General features: G+C 43.1%; 1 protein-coding gene and 1 pseudogene across 12 annotated transcripts in view; one reads left to right on the plus strand and one right to left on the minus strand.

Moving 5' to 3' along the window:
- Sipa1l1 (signal induced proliferation associated 1 like 1) overlaps positions 1-24,097 on the minus strand; it is a 284,116-nt gene that overhangs the window by 153,680 nt on the left and 106,339 nt on the right. The gene's annotated exons all lie outside the window — the stretch shown is intronic.
- Positions 420-22,292, plus strand: LOC142834711 (large ribosomal subunit protein eL18-like; annotated as a pseudogene).

Raw genomic sequence — 24,097 nt, forward strand, 5'->3', positions numbered from 1 at the left:
ATTAGTGTTTTAGGCTCAAAAAGTAAATTACCTGGAAATTATAAATCAAATTATCTGGGTGTGGTGGCACATGCCTTTAAATCCAGCACTAGGGAGGCAGAGGCAAATGGATCTCTGAGTTCGAGGCCAGCCTGGTCTACAGAGGGAGTTCCAGGACAGCCAGGGCTACAAAGAGAAACCCTGTCATGAGAAATAAAAAAGAAAAGAAAAGACCTAAAATTTTTATGTACACAGTACCTTTGACAATTACTATATTTACTGTCACCCCAAACTGGAATACATTACAAATTTTAAAATATTTTACTAAGAAAGCATCCTGTGTAGGTAGCGTCTCAAGTGTGTCTCCCAGAGAACCCTTTTCCTTGCCCACTCTGGAGAAGTTCTGTCTTTCTGGACCTGGCAGGGCAGGAGGCACCATCATGGATGTTGACAGTCCCCACAACAAGGACTAAAAGATTGGGCGCAAGGAGCCCTGAACCAGGACATCTACTTGAGGCTGTTAGTCAAGCTGTCCAGGTTTCACCCTGACGTTATGAGTAGCACTAACCAACCAGCTGGTCCCTGTCCTGGATGGAAGGTGAAGCTTCCTGGCCTAGAGGAAGAATCAGCTGTGGTTGTGGGAGTGGTCATGGATAATGTGCAGACTCTAGAAGTACCCAAGTCAAAAGTGTGTGTGCTGCAGGCTAGCAGCCAGATCAAAGTAGCATTCTCAAGCCTGAGGGTAAGAGCCTCACCTCCAAGAGCTGTGGCACCACGCTCCTCTCTGGTCTTCAGAAGGGCCGAGGGCTGTATTGGCATTTTGTCAAAACCCCAAGAACCTCATACAGCCACACCAAGCCCTATGTTCACTACAAGGGCAGAAGTCTGAGTGTTCCAGTATAAAAACTTATTCTGGATCTTATTGTTCTTTAAAAAAAAAGCTTTGGATGATGAAAAAATTGCAATAAGGAAATAAAATTGTCAACTAATAAATTTAATACATTTCTCCCCCAAGACTGTTAGAAATTGCATCATCAAATCAATGAATCAGCTTTTCAAACTGCCATGCCCCCTCCCCTAAAACTAATTTCTAGGTGTGACCAAGTAACAACAAAACTTAGTAATGCTCAGTATATACACATGGGTTCAACACCAAAGCCAAGTCAACAAATTATCAGAAAATCTTCTAGTTTTATAGCTTTATAATTTTTTTTTTTAATTTTTCGAGACAGGGTTTCTCTGTAGCTTTTTGTTCCTGTCCTGGAACTAGCTCTTGTAGACCAGGCTGGCCTCGAACTCACAGAGATCCGCCTGCCTCTGCCTCCCGAGTGCTGGGATTAAAGGCATGCGCCACCACTGCCCGGCCTATAATTTATTTTTGCATACACTGTTCTTAGAATAAAATCTATTAAATGTATGTATAAGTCTGGATCTCCTCTTTCTAATTAACATTCTATACATCATCTGAAGCTAAACTTAGACAAAGTTCATCACACTGACATACATTATGGACAGAGAAAGGAGGCCAGAGGCACGATAGCTAAAAATTTCAATATCATTTTATAATAAATTACAACTTCGTCCTACATGAGAAAAAAAGTGTGCAGTAAAATTTAAATTTTCTGGTGTGTGCTTAAACACAAAGTTTTGTTTATAAAAAGTGGAGGAAATCAACATTTTCCAGCTATTTAATGTAAGGAGAAATGAATGAATAGTCCCCACCCTCAAGAACACTACAGCCCACAGAACCATGCTATCTGAAGAACAAGCAGATGTGGATGTGGTAAGTGTGTGTGTGTGGGGGGGTGCCTCATGAAGGCATGAGCACAGCAAAATCCTAATTACTGTTACTAATGAAATATACTAACTCTAGCTATATTTGTGCTAGTCCAGGAGAAAAGTATCTTCTCTGAAGTGGCTAGTTTACTAATAATATGATCTTACTGGTGCTTTATTTTGGTTCTTCAAAACATTTGCTCTACACTAACAGACTTTTATATTTAATAAAACCATGGTAGTTTATTACCAGTTTAGGAGCCATGATTTTTTTCCTGATCTTTAAAATATTCAGGGTTAAAATACTCAAAGCTTACCAAGATCTCTGGAATAGTAAAGCCAAAATAGTCAAACGCATGCATCAATCAATCCCTGAAGGTAGTAAGGTTCTAAACACCAGTTAAGAGACAAGACTGAAAGACTGCAGTGGCTCATTAGAGTTCCAGGACGTGATATGCACAGCAGGAAACAAGATTAGCAGACTTTTCAAAATTATTTATAAAGTTAAAAATGCATATGAGTGCCTACAACTGCTAAGTGCGTGTGTTTAAGGGTTTTCCCCAATGTTCCACCATGTAACCCCGCTCAGTTAACAACAGCACTGCAGGCACCTCAGCGGGTCCTGGTGACCTCCAAAGCTGAAGCCACTAACACTGTCAGCACCACAAACGGCTTCTGCCATTTCTGAACTGGCCAGGTATAGCATAAGAGAGGGGGGGGACACAAAACAAACAAAAAACATTCACATCAAAATATAATTCCCCCATGCTACTGATGATCAGTTTATTACTTTTTAGCTTGAACACACAAATGCTGCCATGAAACTGACATTCTCCTGGTGCACACGCGAGCAGCTTGCTGTTGGATCTGTACCCTGGAAGCACAACTGCTAAGTCAAAGGTTGGCCCGATTTTACTTCCAGAAACAACATGTGTTGTTGAGTTCACCAGCTTCACACCTGCCCACACCGGGATGAACGGCCAATCTCACTTCCTCCACACCTGGGTGAGGAGCCCATCCCACTTGCTATCATGTTACGACTATAATGTTATATAGTCATGCCCATCATTTGTACTTCTTTAATAAATAACTCTGGACTGAGCCAAACAAGCATCTTTCTGTGGCCTGCTTATTCTCACTGCAGTTACGGGCGCACCATCCTTTCACAGTCTTTACAAACTGTGGCTATGAGTCATGCAAATATCTCTTCCCATTATGGTTTGTGATTTAGCTCTATTACCTTTTTCTCTTAAATGAAGAGCTTCTTAATCTTAATGCCATCAGGTCTACCAACTTCATATAGCTAATCTCAATGAAATTCAAATCCTAGCACCTATGTAAAATGAGAATGTTGCAGCTGGAGGGTGAAGGAGATGATCCAGCATTTCCTGTGTGTTGGTTTCCACCTTCAACACCAAAATGCAGAGATTCTTTGGACTAGCTCAGTGACACACAGAATGTTCACAGCAGGGAGCTAACCACTCTACACAAGTCTATACAATGTGTTTCTCAAAACTTTTAGTTTGTTTATTTAGCATTACCGACTAAACTCAAGGCTTCAATCATGCTAAGACTGTTATGTTTATGTACCACTGAGCTATACCTATGACACCTATATGAATATTTTTATTCAAAACAAGTAGAGCACAGATAACTGTTGGTCTTGTTTCTATTGTTGTTGTTTTTTTTCCTTAAAGAGAGAGATTCCTCAGTAGTCAAGAGCATTGCTACTCTTCCAGAGGACCCAAGTTCAATCCCGAGCACCCATGTCAAGTTCCCAAGTGCCTATAACACCAACTCTTGGGGATCTGACATCCTCTTCAAGCCTCCACAGGCACACACACACACACACACACACACACACATAAGGCATATATACATGTACACACAAATATAGGCATAAATAAAAACTTGTTTTAATCCTGGGAATTCTTCTATTGTGAAGAGAAGAGGAAGCAGATCCCTGGTGTCAGGTGGGCATACCTCATGCTGTCACCGTGGTGACTGACATTTTCATTTCTACTCCTTTTAAGCAAAATCCTTCAAAACTAGGTTCTGTCATTCATTATGAAGAAATTCAGGAATCCAAGTAAACAGGAAAAAAGGATCCCCCCAAAGCAAATTATGGTCCTAAGATCTCCTAACTAAAACTAGGCTAAGGATGATGCAATGGGGGCCAAAACTTTTCTATTACCACTGAAAGACTTGCAGGCCCAGTTTGCATGCTGAGATGAGAACAAAATTTTGAGAAACAAACTGCTAACTCAGAATCTCACGGTTACTTGTAGACAAGCTCTCCCTGACAGAACTCAGCAGTCAGTACTGTGCATGCATCACTGGAGTGATGAGCCTGACCAGGACACACAGAGAAACCATTTCCCTTCCTGTCCACCAAGCCACTAGACAAGCTTCATTTACACTAATTATGTCAAATGACAGAAAAAGTGGGATTAACTGGCTCCCCACGATTTGATCGTCTTTATATATAATGACACCAAATACACTCCTTGTTGTCACAAATATCTGGTGATATATTTGTTATCATATATTTTATATTAATGCTAATAATTCATCTAGACCCTCTCCACTGAAATCTCTAGAGTATGGAAGTACCCTATTACTCAAAAGGTTTTTCTTTTCTTTCTTTCTTTTTTTTTTTAAACAGGGTCCCACTATGTAGACTAACTAGGCTGTCCTTAAACTCATAGACATTCACCTGCCTCTGTCCTGAGTGCTGGGATTAAAGGTGTATGCTACCACACTCAGCTCATAAAAAGCTTTTCAACAAAATTTGCCATATCATATCATCGAAAATTAGCATACGACCTTAAAGAACTGAAAAGCCGTAGTTTAACACACAAAACAACAGCTTCCTTTTGCACTCTCAATAAGTAACTTACCAGGAAAGTGCCAACTGGCAGAGTCTACCCCCTCATCACAGCGGAGAGAGGTTGTGCCAAAACTTGACAGTGGGTAGACAAATTCCCCGAAGATGAAAGTCCTGACGTCTGGGGTTGCTCGACAGCACCCACATGTTTCTCAAGGACACTAGTCCTGTAAGGCCCTGCGACATTTACTTGCCCTTCGGACAGCACTTGGGCAGCTACAGACCCACAGCCTCAGGCGGTGGCAGGGTCTGGTCAGGGAAGCACACCAGGAGTCTCACAGTTTGAGGACCTCACCTGATCTGTGCTTCAGGACATTTCACCGGTATCAACCCGTTCTGAAAGCTAACTCACCATTACCTCATAAAAGCAGTATCAAGATTTCACACAGACAGCAGAAACATGACCTAGAGAGGCCCAGGTGCAGCCCCAACTATCAGCAGCCCTGCCATCCCAATCCACACGACAATTACAATCCCAGCAGTGACCTCTGCTCTCAATAAACTACATCCCAGGAGCTTCAATAATATTTCTCAAAAACTTTTCACAGAAAATCTAAAAAGAAAGTTTCACCAAACACAAAAAAAGGATGAAAAAAAAATAAATGAAAGACCTTCAAAATCACAAGTCATTGAGAAACATAAATTAAAACCAAGGGGTAGCACTGTCCTGTACCTACTAGGATGGTTAAATGAAGGCAAAAGGGACTCTCAAACAAACACAGTAGGTGCACACAGCTCAGGGCACATGGGGCATGACCAGTCGGGAGCTCTCAAACATGGGGCGGGGGGGGGGGGGGGGAGACTCATGAACCATTTGGCATGGCCATCCCTGAAACCTGAAAAAAGCTTGTCAGTTTTCTGTGATACAGAACTCAAAATCACACATCTGCAGATCTCCTTAGAGAAACAAAAGCAAGAGGGCTGCAGGTGGTCAATAAGCTCAAAGAACACGCACTTGCCTAGAATGGACAAGACCCAGGGTTCAAACCCCAGAGCCGTGAGAAAAAGTTTGGGGGAAAAAAGTCTTGCCTGAAGTTTATGACAGTCATAAGCACCCCAAATTGGAACTAACCCAAGTGTCCTTCAATGGTAACTATCCAAACTGTACATTCACAATAGGCCCAGCAATAAAACGACAAACGATATTGATACACTCCATCACTTGGATGAATCTCAAAGGCAAGGTAAGAGGAAGAAGGCAGTCTCATTATACACTAGATGACTTCATTTATAGCATTCTAAATTGTTACATTAAATAACAATATCAAAAGAAAAGAAGCCGGAAGTACACAGCAGGAATTGCCAGCTGGATGTAGCTAGCTCAAGAACTCAGCAGGGCTCAGCAGGCATGGGGCCCTAAGTGTCACAAGCAACATTGTATAAGAGAGACAGGAACCGACAGAAAGACAGTAGGCTCAGAGTATGGGCTGTTACACTGCTGTTAGACAAAACAGATTCTAAGGGGGAGAAACCACCAGACAACAAGGAGGAAAGACATAATGATGGCAGGGTCAGTTCACCAGGGAGATGTAACAACTGCAAACGGGGACGAAACTCCAAAGGAATGCAACTACAGCAGGGGATCTGAAAGGAGGGAGACAATTTACCTGGAACTCAAGACCTCAGCGTCCACTTTAACTGATACAACCACCAGACCAAATGTAAGACAAAATGGGGGACTGTGTCCAAGCACTCAGCCATTCTGACCTGACAGCTATAGGGCAGTTCACCAACAGCAAAGTAGGACTCGCAGACCAAGGCATCTAGGGGAGGAAGCAAAACAGAACCCCACCCATCAGCCAAGGCAGTCAGGGAAGAAGAACATCTACTGTTGCCCTGACAGAAAGGTTACAAAGACCCTGAGACCTTGCAGGAGCCTCTCCCATCACCAAGCACACAGACTGGAAGGAGGGTGAGTAGGCAGTCCATCAGGCTGGTGGGGTAGACACGAGTGTGGCTGTGGAGGGCATGGGATATTCCCTGCTTCTCCCTAGCCTACAAACCGGCTCCACAATAGCCTTTTCTAATCTTAATCGGCTCTCAAAGGCTCTGCCTCTCAACAGCAGGATTAGACTGCTTTCCACCTTACCAAGGAGATCTCGGTGTTCCACTTGGATTTCAGAGGTGACAAGTCTCATGCAGACCATGCAGCCACCAAATGAAGCAAGTGGAATGAAATCAAACCCACAGAGAAAGGTATAAAGAAGTAATCATCACTGGTTCAAGAAGAGAAAATGAATAGGTCTATAAAAAGAAACTGAATTAGTAATTAAAAATCTTTCCACACAGAAAAACCCCAGGCCCAGATGGCTTTATTGAAGAATTCCATTACACAGTTAAAAAAGAAACAAACCAATACTTCACAAACTTCTAGAAAAAACACTTCCAAGTCGTCACCCTATGAATTCAATTTCACGCAATCCCAAAGCAAGATGAAGACATAGTGCAAGCGTGCACACGCGCAAGCACACACACACACACACACACACACACACACACACACACACACACGGGGGTAGGCACACTGACAACCCCCTCTTTTTAGGATTATACAGTTAAAAATTGGAGCTAGGTTGAAGGCTCAGTAGGTAAAGTGCTTGCTGTATGAGCACAAGGACCTGAGTTCAGATCCCCAGCACCCATATAAACTGGGTGTGGTAGTATGTGCATGTAACTACCCAACACTGGGTTTAAAACTCACCAGGTGACCTTTTCTCAAAAGTAAGATGGAGAATAGCAAGAAAGGCACTCAACATTGACTCTGCCTTCAAACAAACACACACCACAAGCGCACACACCTACACACACAGAAGACATGTATGCTGATGAGTGAACATACATATTCTCAATAAAAACAAACTCTCACCCACAGCAATCAAAGGGAACTTCCTCAATCTGATGAAGAGAAATGCTATAAAAATCTACAAGAGCAAAGTCAGTGGCAAAGGACTGAAAACCTAAAATCAAGAACCAGACAAGGGCCACTGCCATTATAAGTGGCATCAAGTCAACACTGGACCAGTTAGGACAGGATGGCAAAAAAAAAAGAAAAGAAAACAGAAAAGCAAATCTAAAGGACTCCAAATTGGAGAGGAGCACATGAAAGCTGCCTGCCAGGAGAGGTCTGCTTTTTAGATGGCACACACTATGCAAATCATTGAATCAGAGAACGCCTGTTTAAATAAGGGCCTGTGTGCATGATGTACGGTAAATATTAAACAGCGGCTTTCTTCAGTCAATACCACCAGTTATCTAGAGTACAAAGTTCTTTACCTTGAAGAGTAACTAACAAGAATCTACATTCACCACAGATGAAATAAAGCATTTGCTGAATTAGCAGCATTCCACTTAAAACATTTTCCAAGTCCATATACATTGTAACTGTATCCTAATCAGTTTGAATACAATTGTTTCAACTTTCTGTCATCAGTGTTGCTTGGAAGATGTGTGTTAACTTTTGCTCCTCTGTCCTGTGAAGCAACAATCCAACTGCTCATCTTAAGAACTGCTTTCACTGTGACACCTTGTCAGAGCACATTTTCTGGAGTGGGACATTTAAATCCATGCCCTCGGTTGCCCTCACAGTCACACATTCAATTATTTTACTAGTCCTGCTGAGAAACCGAAAGCAACAAATGGCAAACACAGCACTAGATCAAGGCCAGCATCTCCCCAACGAGGCTGAAGGAACAAGTCCAGTGGATGCGCATCTTAGAGGGAACAGGAGAAATCCACAGGACAAACAAAACCCATGTGTGCAAGAAACCTAAGGAGAAAAGGAAATGAGTAGGAAGCCTTCCCTGGGTATCCAGGAAGCCTGTCCTGGACCCACTGACAGAACAGATAATCAGTTTTGAAACTCAGGAGCCACAAGCAGCAAAACAGCACAGCTTGGCAATGACCCAGCTTCGGGTCACAACACTAACAATATTATAGTTCCTTATATACTCAGAAGACTGCCCTTCAGAACATCCAGAACATCAAGGAGATAATGCTGGAATGTCCTAACACAGTTTGCAAATCTACAGAATAGAAATAATTTATACTTGAAGCTTGTATGAGCAACATCCACATCCAAGGATAAGGCCTGCCCATCTCAACAATGGCCATACACATCAACAGCTCTGCCAAGGGCTCCCAATCATAGATGGTAAATAAGAGGAACACACTAAGAATGTGGCCTGCTAACAGCTCTCCTCTCCCCCTCATAAATCATCAGATGATCTTTTATACTGCTGGGAAAACAGAGTTATATTGAAACTTAAAACTCCTAAACTAATAAAACCAACATTATGTTAACACATTCTCTCCTGCCTCACCTCCCTTGAAACTTCAGGGATCCACACTTGCTGCCTTTGCCAAACCCTTTCTGCAGCCCTGCCGTCAGGCTGCTAACAGGAAAATCTACGCTAACACACTACTTCTTTGCACTTCAGCCCTGAGTGTGGTGGCCAGTGCTTCCCGAAGGTCCAGACAAAGACCTTGTGTCGAGAGTGAGAGGCCGTGCCTATGCCTGAGAACACAGTCAGTCCTTGCTTCTTCTCCTCGGGGTAGGGACAGAAGCGAGGTCTCCACACAAGCTCAGGAGCACCTCCTCCACATGAAGTTCTGTTCAAGGTTAAGGGCATGCAATGGAGGGTAAAACAGCACTGCTCTAGCTATGCGAGAGTGCTAAAATACACCAAAATTGTAACCAAGTCCTCAACGGCCCAGAGCAAACAGCAGTAAAGGACCATCCCTGGTCTCCCTGTCACTTTGTTGTATGTACTTACTAAAGCCATTCCAGGCTCCTCTTTCCATCTAATAGTGAATCTCAAATTACTGACAGGATCCAAAAGCCTGGAGGACAATCGAGCAAATCTTCCAAATTCTGAGGCACTAACCCAAATACATACTCAGTGAGAATACCAAGCAAATGCTCATCATTCAAATTTCATTCATGTACAGTTTCTGGAAATGTAGTCTACTCCTGCTCATCTTGCTTATGTCTTAATTTGGTTTTTAATAAGCATGAGGAGCTAAGGATATAGCTCAGCAGTGAGAGCAGGCCCAGAATGTGTGAGACCTTGGATTCAGCCCTAGTGTGACTGAATAATCAACCTATCATCAGGTTGCTTCAACACTACTAAGGAAACCTGTCCTCCCTGCTTCCTGCTATGGGCAGCAACTTTCACAAGGCGGCCCTATTTGCTTCTTATCTTCCACTGACCCACACATTCTGTGAAATCATTGGGAGAAACACTATGTTCCCAGATCTTAGGATAGTGCCTCATATACAGGAGGGCTCAAGGAAAAAGTCAAACCAAAACAGAGCTCAAGACAGTTGCCTCCAACTGCCACTCAAATTTTAGAGAGCACCCAAAGACAGCTCAGTTTCTAAGAGGCGCAGTCAGCTCTGTGAAAGTGTCCATTGTAATGAAGGTGTCACTGGGAAACAGAAGCAAGACTGAATGCTGAGAACCAATTAGTAACTGACACCTTTCCAACAGTCAGAAATACACCAATAGGTTTTAAACATGGATGTTCTACCCACTCAAAGGGAGATTAGATTCAGAGGAGTAAGCAGGGGGTTTAATACTGGCAGTAACTAAGCTACAAAAAATGAGATATTAAAAATAATAAACTATACAAGCTAATTCCTTGGTATTAGCAATAAACACCTTGACTCCTATTGAGCCATTAACAGAAAATATTCCCTATAAAGATGCATAAGTTATCACTGGGTAGCTAATACTGATGGCCACCTTTTTAAGGAAACTACTTTTTACAGATTTGGTATTTATCTTATGGATGAAAAGTGGTTATTGCAAGCAAGTGTCTAAATAGATACACAACAAATAAGAAAATTGCAGACACCTTCACCCTTGCTTCAGACAATGTCATTGTATGACAAGTCAACTGTAGTTAGTACAGCATGGTGATCTTGAAGTTATCCTAAGGACAAAGTTATGTAATCCAAAAATAATCAAAGTAGCCATATGTCAGACACAGACCAATTACTGGAACAACATGAACAATATTTCCTCTTACAAATAAAATGCACTTAAAACCGCCCCATATTTTTTCTTTTCAAAAGATACTTGTTTTGCTGTAAAGAAAATAACATTATAGATGCAATAGAGTTGCAAAATAATATATGATTTACTGTGGCTGAAACGATCAAAAAGGCATAATGTCAAACACAAAAATTATTAAAAGATGTTATTAAAAGCCTCAAGGGAACTATTCAACAAGGCTGAATGATGACTACGACAAAAGCGGGATCCAGAAACTAATGCAAGTTTTTCTATATTAAAAACAAACATGGAGGGAGCACAGTGGGGAGTAGTCAGGAGCACTGCCGCTCTTGGAGAGGACCCGACTTCCATTCCCAACAGGCACGCCACAGCCTAGTGCAGCAGGAGTTTCAGGGGCTCCATTGACCTCCATGGTACCTGCCTGCACTCACATGCACATGCCGCACAGACAATACACATAAATAGAACTTTTAAAATGTGTTTTTATTTTTTTCCCCATTTTGCTTTGTTTGTAAATGTTTTGCTCCATGTATGTCTGTGCACAAACGCATGCCTGGTGCCCATGAAGGCCAGAAGAGAGTGGCACAGAGCCCTGGAAGTTGAGTTACAGTCAGTTGTAAGCCTCCATGTGGGTGCTGGGAATTGAACCTGGGTCCTCTAGAAGAACACCCAGTACTCTTAACCACTGAAACAGATCTCTTGCCCAGTGTTTTTACATTTTTAAGTCATTTGAAAAAGAAACGCCGACTTCAGATTGTAAGTGGATTTTTTTCCTCAAGTAAAATTAATTCAAATATTTGCTTTAAGCTTAGCCATTTTTTCCAATTCCACATAAAATTTAAAGCAATAATTCAAATACATCAATGCAAGAACAAAGTATGCTTATTTATCTGATAATTAAAAAGCACTCAATCAAGCCCAACTTTTTATCCATTACATTGTAAGAGAGGGATATAAACATTTTTATACATTGTATGATTAGGGACATAAACATGCAACAAACGGGGCCTGAGAGAACCATCTCTATCTATACACTTGCACAAACGTATCATGTTAAGTTACAGGACTTGGTAGCTGACTTCCGCCTCAGGAAAGAACTTCTATTTCTCTTCTATTCCATCTCCACTGTCATCTAAGGAAAATTCTGACTTTCTAAATAAACCACAAAGCACAGCTGTGCAATGACTGCGTCAACATGAAACTAACCTCCAGTCCCGATGTTCTCTAATACTTCCTCAGCAGTCTATAAAATAGTCAATAAAATTACTACGCAAGAATCGGATTCTATTCTTTAATGAACTTAAAAAAACCAAAACAAAACGATGTACATGCCAGACACTGGGTCCCAAGTCCTAACTAAGTTAGATGGCTTCCATGGGGGTTCATACCGTCTCAAGTGCTCACTGCCTTTGAAAGTCTACTACAGACCTATGTAATTGAATTTACCTTTTAGATCCTCAGGCCCCCAATATGCCATATCAGCTTTCTAAGGCAATGGCTATTTTTAAACTAATGTAAGTTGGGTTCTAAATTTGACCTTCATTTAAATTATTAACTGGTGAAGAATGTCTCGCTGGGCTCTTAAGCAACTGAAGTTGCTTGAGCAAAGCCTAAACAACATTGGTTTTATATACAACAGACAAAGCCTTCTCTTTGCAACTGGTGTCCTCCACAAGGCAAGGAGGCAGCTGGGAAGCCAGCCATCCTGCAGCGGAGGGGTCCTGGAATGCCCTTCCCATCACAGACACAAGGGGCCTTTCTTCACTTGAGGGTGCTTTGGAGAAACTCATTTCCGATTGCTCAGCAGAACAGAATGAAGTCATGAGTGGACTCAGTGCTGTGCAAGGCACACGGCTACCCCAAGAGTATGCCAACAAAAACTTATTTAGGTTGCCTCACAGGAAATGCTCTCTCCAGAGTATAAGTTCACAGGGCCTTCCTGACCAAAACAGCCTCTCAAACAATGAAGGCAGTTTTCTTGTGACCTCTACTCAGAGGTGAGAAGATGTGAAGAACCATGAATTTCCTGTTATACATCTGCTAAGTAATTATGGCCTTCAAAGCCTTAAAAGTACTGAGAATAACATTTCTTTAATCTTATTTAAAGAGACCCAAAGAGACTGGCTCTCCCTATGCAGCCCAGACTGGCTGAGAACTCACCATATCCCTGCTCTACCCATCAAATGCTAGGATTACAGACCTGTATCAACCGTTTCATCAAGCTCTTTTTCCAATAGTACAAGTATACTGACTTCAATATACAAGTTAGCAAAGTCCCCACAGAACAGAGGTGAGAAAAGAAAAACACATCTCTAAAAAAAAATCTATAAATACAGAAGATAAATTATACATTGACTCCTAGAAACCAAAATAACAGTAACTCAGTAAAACTATTTAGATAAATTTGACCAGTCAGTGATGAAACAAAAATCAGAACTATGTGTGCACATTAAGAAGTCCATTGTCTCTCAACCTGTAAGTCTGGTCTCATCTATGGATTTAAAGATATGCGAATATGATTCAGAGGACAGACCAATTCCAGCTATTTTGTTTTTCAGGTACCTAAAAGAGCACCCTGATTTCAAGACTCAAAAACCATGGAGTACCAAATGTAGTGGCACTCACACGTAATCCCAGCACAGAAGAGGCTGAAACAGGAAGAGCTTAGGATTCAAACCAACCTGAGCTACAAGGAAATCCCATGTCATAAGGAGAGGACTGAAAATGTAGCTAATTGGTGAACACTTACAGTTTGATATTCCTAGCAGTGCAAAATCAAAAAAAGGCAAAACCCTTAGACATAACACGGCAACAATAACAAATGCCTGGACTCCACCCTGACTAGTTTGCTCCCTCATCACACACTCATTCACATAGTCATTCACCAACATTTAGTGAGCAGTGTCTGAGGCTACTTACTGTTTATCCAGTACCCACACTCTACCTCCTTTAGTTGCCAAGTGAACTATCAGCTCGTCCACAGGAAGCAAGACACGTGACTTTGTAACAACCTGTTGGAGCTTCCCTTGAAGCTCCATGAGTCAACACTTAGCTCTGGCTGGTAAAAACAAGCTGTCTTAGGAAAGATGGCATAAAGGGAACAACTGCTCAGAGTCCATACTTTGCTCCTTCCACCGTGGATATACAGATGCTGTGGTAGCCTACGCCACACAATCCCCTAATGCTGAAGTCAACATGAAAAGCAGCCTGGAGCCTGCGCACTGTGCCTGCTGTAAGACTTCAGCACTGCCTCCCAAGGGGCCTTACAGCCATGCCTACTGTTCAAAGACAGCAGGCTGAAGGATCAGTGTGTACCTGCCAGAAAGGAAATATAATGTTTTTAAGAAGGACACAAGGCCTAACAACCTCCTCTCCCCTAACTCTTGATCAATCACTTCAACACTTAAACACTGAGGATGGGGTGTGCATGGGTATCCCCACCCTGATTCTAGGAAAACTTAAGGCAGAGCCTACTCCTTTCTATTTTGCTGCTCCAGAACACAGAAGCCAGCAAGAATCAGGTATTCAATGAACAACCTGGAGCAATCCCCCAGCCAAAGATGAAGGCCACCACACCAAAGTGTGCCAGGCAGTATGCATGAGGTTCAGGCTCCTTCTGTGTAACAAGCACAGTGGAAAACTGACTCTTTAGATCCCAGCATCTTGTATCCTCAAGGGCTGAGCGGGTCAAACGACACTAGAAATCATAGTCTTTCTTTCTCCTCTCCCTGCTCATCCACTTATTCATTATACACATGCTAATTATTATACACACTATATACATGTGCACCACACACATGGGAACTGCCAAGGACCACTCTGACCACGTGGAGCAATGCCAGGGCTGTACCAAAGCAAAGAGCACTGACTTAATTACAGCGCGGTGTGAAGAAAACATGCTTCCCGAGTCAAAGCAAGCACGGCCTGCAGTGCTCTCAAGGACTAGCTCATTCACTCAGGCGAACCCTCTGCTTCCTCTCTGAGATGCACTTAACAGAGGTCAGAGGACACTGTAACAGCAAGCGCCAGCCCAAGGGCCAGTGGTAAGGGAGCAACCTGGTGAAAGACAACACCACAGCGAAAGGACTGAGAGAGGAAGAGAGACAGCTGGAGGCCCAGCAGACTCCTCAGGTTAGGGGACAAGCAGACCTTTCCTTCCAGAGGACTTACCAGACAAATTCTAGAGGCCATACAGACGACGGTGCTGATCAATGGTGCCAGAGCCTGTGCACACACCTGCTGCAGTGCAGGGGACGGGGGGCCGCATTTACTGCAGGAGGCTCAGCAGGAACACTTCTCTATGCAGCTTTGCTCCCAAAGCATGATGGAACCTGTCACACCTCATATCAATTTTACTCTAAGTCCAGCTTGCCAATACCATTTTAACCAAGTATTGATTAGTGAAGAATAAGTGTGCATTAACATTTTTTACAAAAGGACAGTTTTGCTTTTTTTTAAATTCCCCTAAATCATTGGGTAAAGGGGTACACACCTTTAATCCTGGCACTTTAGGAAGCAGAGGCAGGCAAGTCTCTGTGATTTCTAGGCCAGCCTGGTCTACACAAAGAGACTGTCGAAAAAAAAAAGAAAGAAGGGGGTTGGAATGGAAAAATAATTTAATTCCCTAAATAACATTAGTTCCCTCTAAATTTTGGAAAGATTGTTGGGCAGATTCATGGCTTAAAAATAAGTTTGTGTATGATGGCAGAGAGTCAACATTTCAAGTCTGGCTTCTCCTCTCCTTTTGTAATAGAAGTAAGATTTTATTTGGGCTGGCTACATGCCCACTCAAGCACTACATTTGATCCTCTTAAGTCAGGGATGGTCAAGGAATTTCAAGTAAATAGGCAAGACGTTCAGAGCGGCCCTTCCAGCCCCAGTCCTGGTCTGGCCTTGCAGACATCCAGGCTGGAGCTCCAACTGTGTCCTCACTCTAGGGATGCTGGCAGCCAGCGTCCCTCTCTAGAGGTGGTAGAACCACCACCCCTAAACAGTTTCCCAACAGACATTTAATTTGTACACCTCAAGCCCTGTGCAAACGATACCTGTTCCCGCTCGTCACACACAAGCTTCACTGTAGGTACTGAAGAACAGTTAAAAGTGCTCAGGATGCTTGGTAAAATGTGGTTGTAAACACAGAAGCAGCACTAGCACCGAGTTCCTGATTGGGTCTTTTTCTATCACATATCCATTTATGAGTCTTAGCCTTTGAAATCACAGTATGCTTTAATGGTGTCTTCTGTAGGCAGGAAACAAGTGATCCAATCTGGAAGCTAGAGGGTAGGAGAGTGCCATGGATCCTTGGAGAGAGGCCAGCTAGGCAGGGCACAGGGGAAAGGATGGTTAAACATCAACAGCATGCTAACACAAGCTAGTTACACAAGGCCTCTTCCTGGTTTACAAGCCAGGCAGAGGTTAAGTAAGGGTCAAGTTGGGGGTCGAGTTTAGTGTAAACTCGGTTGCCACTATTTTATCTCACAATCAGAGATTTAAGTACAACAGCATTCTTAGCTCCACTCCGTATCCCTGGCATTTAATGTATTGAAAGCTATGCCTACTTTAGAGCAACTCATCTGACATAATAAGACATGGTTTTCCTTTGTTTCTGCAGAAATACCCCTGTTCTATCGCTTACTCCCCCAAGAACCAAGCATCCCAACACTGCTTACGCCTGTAGCATCATAATTCCTAGAGATCATGAGCAGAACCAGACATTCACAGACTGAAGAAAAGGAAAGTCAGAATCACTCCACCTTAACTCAATGTACAGACTTGTCTATGTATGAATAAAATCCAAGTTGGATGCTAACAGAAACAATTCTATTTCCACTTCTATCTTCACACACCATTCCTCACAGTTTCCAAACTGCTGCACTCTAACAAGTCAGCCATCAAGGCCTCTTGCTGTGAGGCAAGTCCTATCACACAGGAAGAGCAAAGCAACAGGGCAGCAAAGTGTTCCACTGAAATGGACCACACACCCAGATTCAAACTAAGATTCTCATCCCAGCACACCCAGACAGGGCTGTGCGCAGACTGCCCTTCCTGTCCTGCCAGCCCTAGGTCCTGAAGGACAAGTGAAGAGCGCGGCCATTTCCAGCCAGCAACTGCTGGAAAATCAAAGCTAACCTGCAGATGATCAAATAATTTGACAAAGAATGTACATACTGTAGTTGTTAATTTGATGCTTATTATTAAAAAGATCGAGTATTTAACTAGTATTTGCATATCAAAGATATGTAAAAAGCATTAAAAAAATTGATATAACCACACAATTTCTGGGTAATAGAAGAGGTCTCCCAGCTCCTGCCTTGAAATTGCAGTGCCTCGAATGGCTACTTCAGCACCCAGTCTGTACTGCACTGCCAAACACTGAGGCACAAGTTTCTGTATGGGGCCTGAGGTGCCCAGACAAAGATAGCACAAGCCCCTGATCTGAGAATGGGGCAGAACTCCAGAGGCACCAAGGTGACATACAATGGCTGCCCAGACTAGGAAGGTTCCCACAGGATTGGAGACCATGTACATGACCTATGAATTTGAGAAGCCTTAGAAATAAACATAGCTAGACATACATTCAGAATTCTGGTGATGATGTGGAAAATAAGCGATGGGGCGGGTTACTAACCCAGAGTCCCGGAAAGCCAAGTAAGGCCATGAAGCAGAACTCCCGTCTCGGGCTCCTCTCCAGCTATTACCACTGCAATCGCTAGGCTTCTTTGACGTCCAGAGTTCTGCATAGAAGCAATCCCCCGGTAGTCATCCATGACTTCAGCAGAAACAGAATCAAACTGTCCATTTACAAATCTGCACAAAGCACAAATGCTGCAAACAAACAGTGAACTGGGAGGCATTTTCACTAAGAACCATGGCGACTGCATCCGAAAATACCACAAAGCATGCTCCAAACGACCAGCTTCACACTCAAATGCTTTTATAATCAACTGTTGTGTAAACAAAACTACTCACCAGTCTTTACACGATTCCTATCTAAAAGAAATATTTAGGCTTACGTGAAGAATATTTCAGGTTCATGCCTTCAATCCCAGCATTTGAGAGGCTGAGGCAAGAGAATAGCTGTGAGCTCAAAGCTAGTCTGGACTACATATTGATTTCAAAGTCAGTCTGGATTACTGAATAAGACCCTGTCCCAAAATTAATTATAATTAATTCTAATCGTCTTTAAATTTTGACCACTTTTAAGAGTTTTACCTCCAAACACTATGGTATGTCCTTGGCCAACAACTCTACCAGTCATTTGTTCTGTGGACACAGTGAAAACATCTTTTCTGTGCTTAGCCAACACTGTGTTCCTCACAGGGAAAATACCACACAAGTTGTCTGGGATGGTTCTGTGTTGGCTGCTGCCTGGAGATTCACAAAGAAAGACTGTATAAACATGAGCCTCCAGGCACAAATATCCGTCTGCACAGGACGTTAGCACCATTCCTCAATTCCTGCAAGGTCCTACTCTCTTGCAAGTATAAATCTCTGATTGCCATTAACTGGGAAAGAGGGGAAAGGATGCAGAGGAGGACCCATCTCTCCTAAACCCAAACAACGATCCTCTCTATCAGACCATCTGGAGGGGCTAAGAGGTTAACCCCATCAGGACTCTAAGTTGTTCCTATGGAAAAAAGCAAATTCCTCTCTTCCTGAACCTAGTCCTATCCTAGTCTTCCTTTGGATTTGATCCCCTGGCACTGGATTAATGACTCACTTCAGCCGATGCCACTGAAGGGTGCTTTTGATGACGCACCTCAAGCACACATGGGACAAACTGGCAGAATAAATGCTCTCAGGAGAATAAATCCTAAAACAGGCTTTCCTCCCCACCCTGGTCTGGTTCAAAATGAACAATCATTAAATCCAACACTTATCTTTCCCAGCTTTGACATACATAGTCACGATACACCTCAGCTATATTTTAATGCACAATTAATACTTAATATTTAATGTGATCTTTACAATTTCCTCTCTATCAGAATTTAACTCAATTCAATGGCAGTAGATTTTCCAGAAGGTTCTGTGTGGTTTGGATTTTTTTTCATGGAGGTTTGTTGTTCTGGGTATCAAACCCACCCTTGTACATGGACAGTGTCTGAGGTGGGGGTCTCTATTGCTATGATAAACACCAGAACAGCAGCGATTTGGGGAGGAAAGGGTTTATTCCATTGTACACCTCTCAGGTCCCAATCTGTCACTCAAGAAGTAAGGGTAAGAACTGAAGGAGAAGCTATGGCGGAGTGCTGCTTACTGGCTTGCTCCTCATGGTTTTCTCAGCTTTTCTTATACAACTCTGGATCACCTGCACGGGGTGGCACCACCCACAATGGGCTGGGACCTCCCACATCAATCATTTATCAAGGAAACTCCTGAGAGGCGTTCCTATATATGAACATCTTCTCAACTGAGAGTCCCTCTTCCCCAATGAGCCGAGCTTGTGTCAGTGACACAATCCAGCCAGCACTAGGCCAGCTTCTACCATCAGTTATCAACTGGGGAATATTAGGTTAACCAGGTAAGGGCGAAGGGCCTAGAGTCAGACAATGTGCCCGTAATCCCATACACTGACCTCTTTTATGCCACTTGCTGCCCACTCATCAAGCCAGCCTCAGAGGATTCTTGTCAACATGTCACGGGAGACTATGTAAGGCACTTGGCACATGAAGGTGACTTGTGTTCCACAAATGTTCCTACAATTAGTCTTAAATAACAAAAGCATAGCAAACAATGGGAATGCAACTCATTACCATGCGGTATCTCTAAAGATAGTGCAGCAGGGACAGCACCTTCCATCTGTATGTTTTACTCTCATTTTCTATCATTTAAATGCCAAGTGAGTTACTCTTAATTACTTTATATTAGGCCTTCCTAGCTATCTGTTCTTATACCCTGCTGTGACTCTATTAGCGTGGCCTCCTGAGATTGAATTCAAGAGACTAATGATCAACTATATAAAATTCCCTCCATACTAATTTTTAATGGCTTTCTACTGATAGACAATAACCTAAAATAAATTGGTTAATTTCTAGACCATGGAGCTGCTTCTACTAGGAATCCACTGAACTGTATTTGCTTTTCACCAGCTGTGTGGATAATAACATTCCACGACTTTTAAAGGTCCTGAGAGAATGAGGGGCTCATCCATACCCTCTCCTTTCTAGATCTCCCTGTGTTCTCAAATCCTCGTTTTTGCTTAGACAAAGAGGGTTAGAAAGACAATCAACTCATGGCACAGATGCCACTCAACTAAATATTTAAGTATCAGAAGCCAAGCCGCTCTTAATATGCCAAGGGTGAGAAAAGGACAAAGGATGCAGCAATCCAGACAGATTTCTGCACAAGTCAGATGAGAATGGGCATTCACAAACGATCTACCAACGGCTCTCTTAAACTGCCCCTTGTTCGAACAAGAAGACAAGACTGGAATTCTACCATGGAATTTCACGAGAGTGGCAACTTCCCCCATGGTTCATTTCTTGTACAATGCCAATCGACCCAGCCAAGACTATGCCTTTTTAAAATAAATTTTAATATATATATTAAAATTTTTATTTATTTTGGTCTAATTGAAACAACTCTGCACAGATTGCCTATTATTTCAGGATCTCTACAACTCAGCCCTAACACAACTCCAAATTCTGCATTTATAATTACACTAGGTTTCGATTCCAGGGCAAGATGAAGGAGCCACACACTGTCTGTCCATTCTCTCCCCCAGGGGCAGCCATAACCATAATATAACTCACAAGGCACCTTCTTCTTTCTCTTTTTCCCCCCTAGACAGGGTTTCTCTGTTTAACAGTCCTAGCTGTCCTGGAACTCACTCTGTAGACCAGGCTGGCCCTGAACTCACAAAGGTCCGCCTGCCTCTGCCTCCTGAGAGCTGGGATTAAACGTGTACGCCACCACTGCTTGTGAGGCAGCTTTTTGAGGGCTCTGCAACACACTGCAATGGCTCAGCAGACACAAAGACTAAAAGTGCAAGGACCACCACAGAAGCAGGGGCCCCATTTTGCCCCGTGGACACTCCAAGTTCTGACATAAGGCCTGACCAGACAGGAGGCCAGAGAGAGCAAACCAAACCCTCCAAGCTCTAGCTAGGGGAAGCTTCCCTTCCCAGGATGAAGCACTCTCAGTGTGGCAGGCAGTAGCAACCAGGGTTACCTACAGCTCTGAGAAACAGGAACTTTCTGACACCTCAACAGGAGCAAACCACGGTTGGTTTTCTTCCTTGTCCTCCCTTCCTTGAGCAGTCACAGGAAACAACCTGTCCCATTTTAAAGCTCCATACTGGAGGCTGGGAAAGAGACCAAGGAAGCCCCTCGTCAACTGACTGTCCTTGAGATTACCACTGTAGACTGAAAAATGAACATCCCTCCCTATAGGCTCACAGATTTGAACACTTGGCCCCCACCAGGCATCACTTCTTTGGAATGTTGTGGAATCTTGCCTCACTGGGGCAAGTGGGTAGCTGAGGAAGGTGGGCCCTGAGGTTATAGAGCCAAGGCTTACTTCCTGTCTGCGTGTTGTACAGCCTGTTCCCCAGGTGAGGAGGGGAGACTCTGCAGTGCCCCAAGCCGTCTGCACCACAGGATGCTGCATCCTCTCCAAGAGCCAAGTAAACCTTCCTGTCCTCACATTGCTTTACACAGGCATTTTGTCACAGTGACAACAACCAAAGTCAGATTCAAAGGCAATCCAAGAGAAAAACTACCTTCTCGACAGACAGCGAAATAGTCCTCAGACACTGACTAAGGAAAAAGGAACCTTGATCTTACGTCAGCATTAAAACCAAAGTAAATCATTATTTATACCAAGTCGTAAGCTGTAAAACTATGAAAGTTCCTGAAGAAAATATAAAGGCAAAATTTCATAACCTTGTAATAATAACCCAAAGAATTATTCTGGACATTTATCCCCAAAACAAGTCTTTAAAAAAAGGGGGGGACAAATCATACTGTTTCAAACTTCCTCTCTCAAAAACAAAAGATACTATTAAGAATATGCAAAAATATAGCTGGGTGTGACTGTACTTTTATAATATAAATATAAACATGACTTTAATCCTAGCATTTGGGAGGCAGGGGTAAGTGGTTCTCTGTAAATTTAAGGTCTCAAGGTCAGCCTGGTCTACAGTGAATTCCATGACAGCCAGAGCTACATAGTGAGACCCTGTTTCAAAAAAACCAAAGCCCATCCAACCCCCTTAAAAAGAGTATGTAGCTCTCTTTTCCTCAGGCTGCCGGGAAGATGGCATGTTCTGCTTGGAGAAACTGGCAAGGAAAAACTCCCTGGGTACTACAAAAATATCGGTCAAGGCTTCAAAACACCTAAGGAGGCCATCGAGGGCACCTACATTGACAAGAAATGCCCGTTCACTGGCAACATCTCCATCCAAGGTCGGATCCTGTCCGGTGTCATGACCAAGATGAAGATGCAGAGGACCATTGTCATCCGCGGGGACTATCTTCATTACATCCGAAAGTACAATTGCTTTGAGAAACACCACAAGAACATGTCTGTGCACCTGTCCCCGTTTCAGGGATGTACAGATTGGCGACACTGTCACTGTGGGAGAGTGCAGGCCCCTGAGCAAGACTGTGTTTCAATGTGCTCAAGGTCACTAAGGCTGCTGGCACCAAGAAACAGTTTCAGAAGTTCTGAGAGTGCTGTCCAGCTCCCTAGAACAAATAAAGTTATTTTCTGGCTCACCAGGGGGAAAAAAAAGAGTATGAAAAAATAAACACTAGAAAAAATATATGCAAATCATATACAATAAAGCACTCAGGACTTGTTTTGAAAAGTCCTCTGGTGAGCCAGCCCCAGGGAACGGTGCAACGAGAACGCCAACCCTACATTCTTGTCCTATGACCTCCACATATTAGCTGTGACACACAAGACACCTTCCCCACCAAACACAGCATACATGCACATGTACGCATGCACAAACACAACAGATAAAAATTTAAAAGAAGTTCTCTGAAAACTCAACAAGAAATGTAACAAATTAATTATAAACTGGGCAAAGGAAATACAATGACACACCTTACAGCAAAGGACATATACAAACAGCAAGAAGACTGTGAACAAAGTGTCCACCCATCAGCCCTCGGGGAACTAAGACATCATTACGTGTCCACTAACACAGCTAAATGGCAACACTCTGGCGAGGCCACATGCCAATGAGGATGCCGAGTGGCTGCAGCTCATGCTCACTGTGATGTGAATGAATATGCACAATGGCGTGGCCACTCTGGAAAACAGGGTACGTGTGCAAGGTCCTAAAGTGTTAAATGCAGGTAAAAATGGTACATATACCTATTTTCCAAACTATGTGGGATGATGAGGGAGGAGAATAACTTCAGTCAAAAAGATGAGGCCAACCTGAGCAACATATAAGAATTCATCTTCAATAAGAAACTGTATACCAAAAGCATAGTCTGATAATCCCACTTCTAGGCAATTATCCAATAGAAATAAAAAGGTATAGCTCTATATAAAGACTTATGCACAAATGTTCATAATAAACTGATTTGTTAAACTCAAAAACTGCAACACCCCAAATGCCCCTCAGTGAGCTGCTGGATGGCCACCCCTCAGCACATGACAATGGGAATCCAACAGTGGGAGAAGCCAGCAACTCAGGGGACTCTCAGGCGTTAAGAACAAAAGAAAGCTGCTTCCCACACTGATCCACACAATGAACCCTCCTAAAGGGAAAGTACAGGGAAACAGGATCAGCAGGGGCTGCTGCAGGACAAGGACTGGACACCCACAGGCCTGGAGCCGGGGAGGGTCAAGGACTGTTCCACAATCACACATGTCATCCATCGACTATGCATCAAAGGAAAAGAACAACTAGATTTCATGTTAATTTTTTTTAACCAACATGAAACATATCAAATGAACTGATACAAACACTGTACTGTGTTTTGCCACAGAAACCGATTCTAGGTTAATGGAAAATGTACAAACAAAGCGTTACTAGAACAAGGTAACTTATGAAATACTTTAACAGGTATCTTCAGATCATTTCTCTACAAAGCCAGCTGCTCACCCACAAAATCCAGCTGCTGAATAGCAAGCATCCGACGGTCAACAGGCTCCACAGTAGCCATGGACCCGGCTCTGGCCTTGGGCTGATGCTACAAGCAGGAACCCAGATGCAGGGGCTCAGAGACATCCAGCACTGTTCACTAGAAGTCATCCACCTGTGTCCCCCGAGGACTTTACACAACTCCCCGCCCTCAAAATGCAGCCATATGCATGCCCAAGCTCACCATGCTCCAAGGTGGGACAGACACCAATTCCCATTCTACATCGGGAGTTGGCTTCTAAAATTGGTTCCTAAAACAGCTCTCTGCAGTCTGCCAAAATATTATTAGCCTACCACTTCTATAAAGTACCAATTACTGAATTATCTTTTTACTTT

Source organism: Microtus pennsylvanicus, chromosome 14 (assembly GCF_037038515.1).
Source record: "Microtus pennsylvanicus isolate mMicPen1 chromosome 14, mMicPen1.hap1, whole genome shotgun sequence".
NCBI lineage: Eukaryota > Metazoa > Chordata > Mammalia > Rodentia > Cricetidae > Microtus > Microtus pennsylvanicus.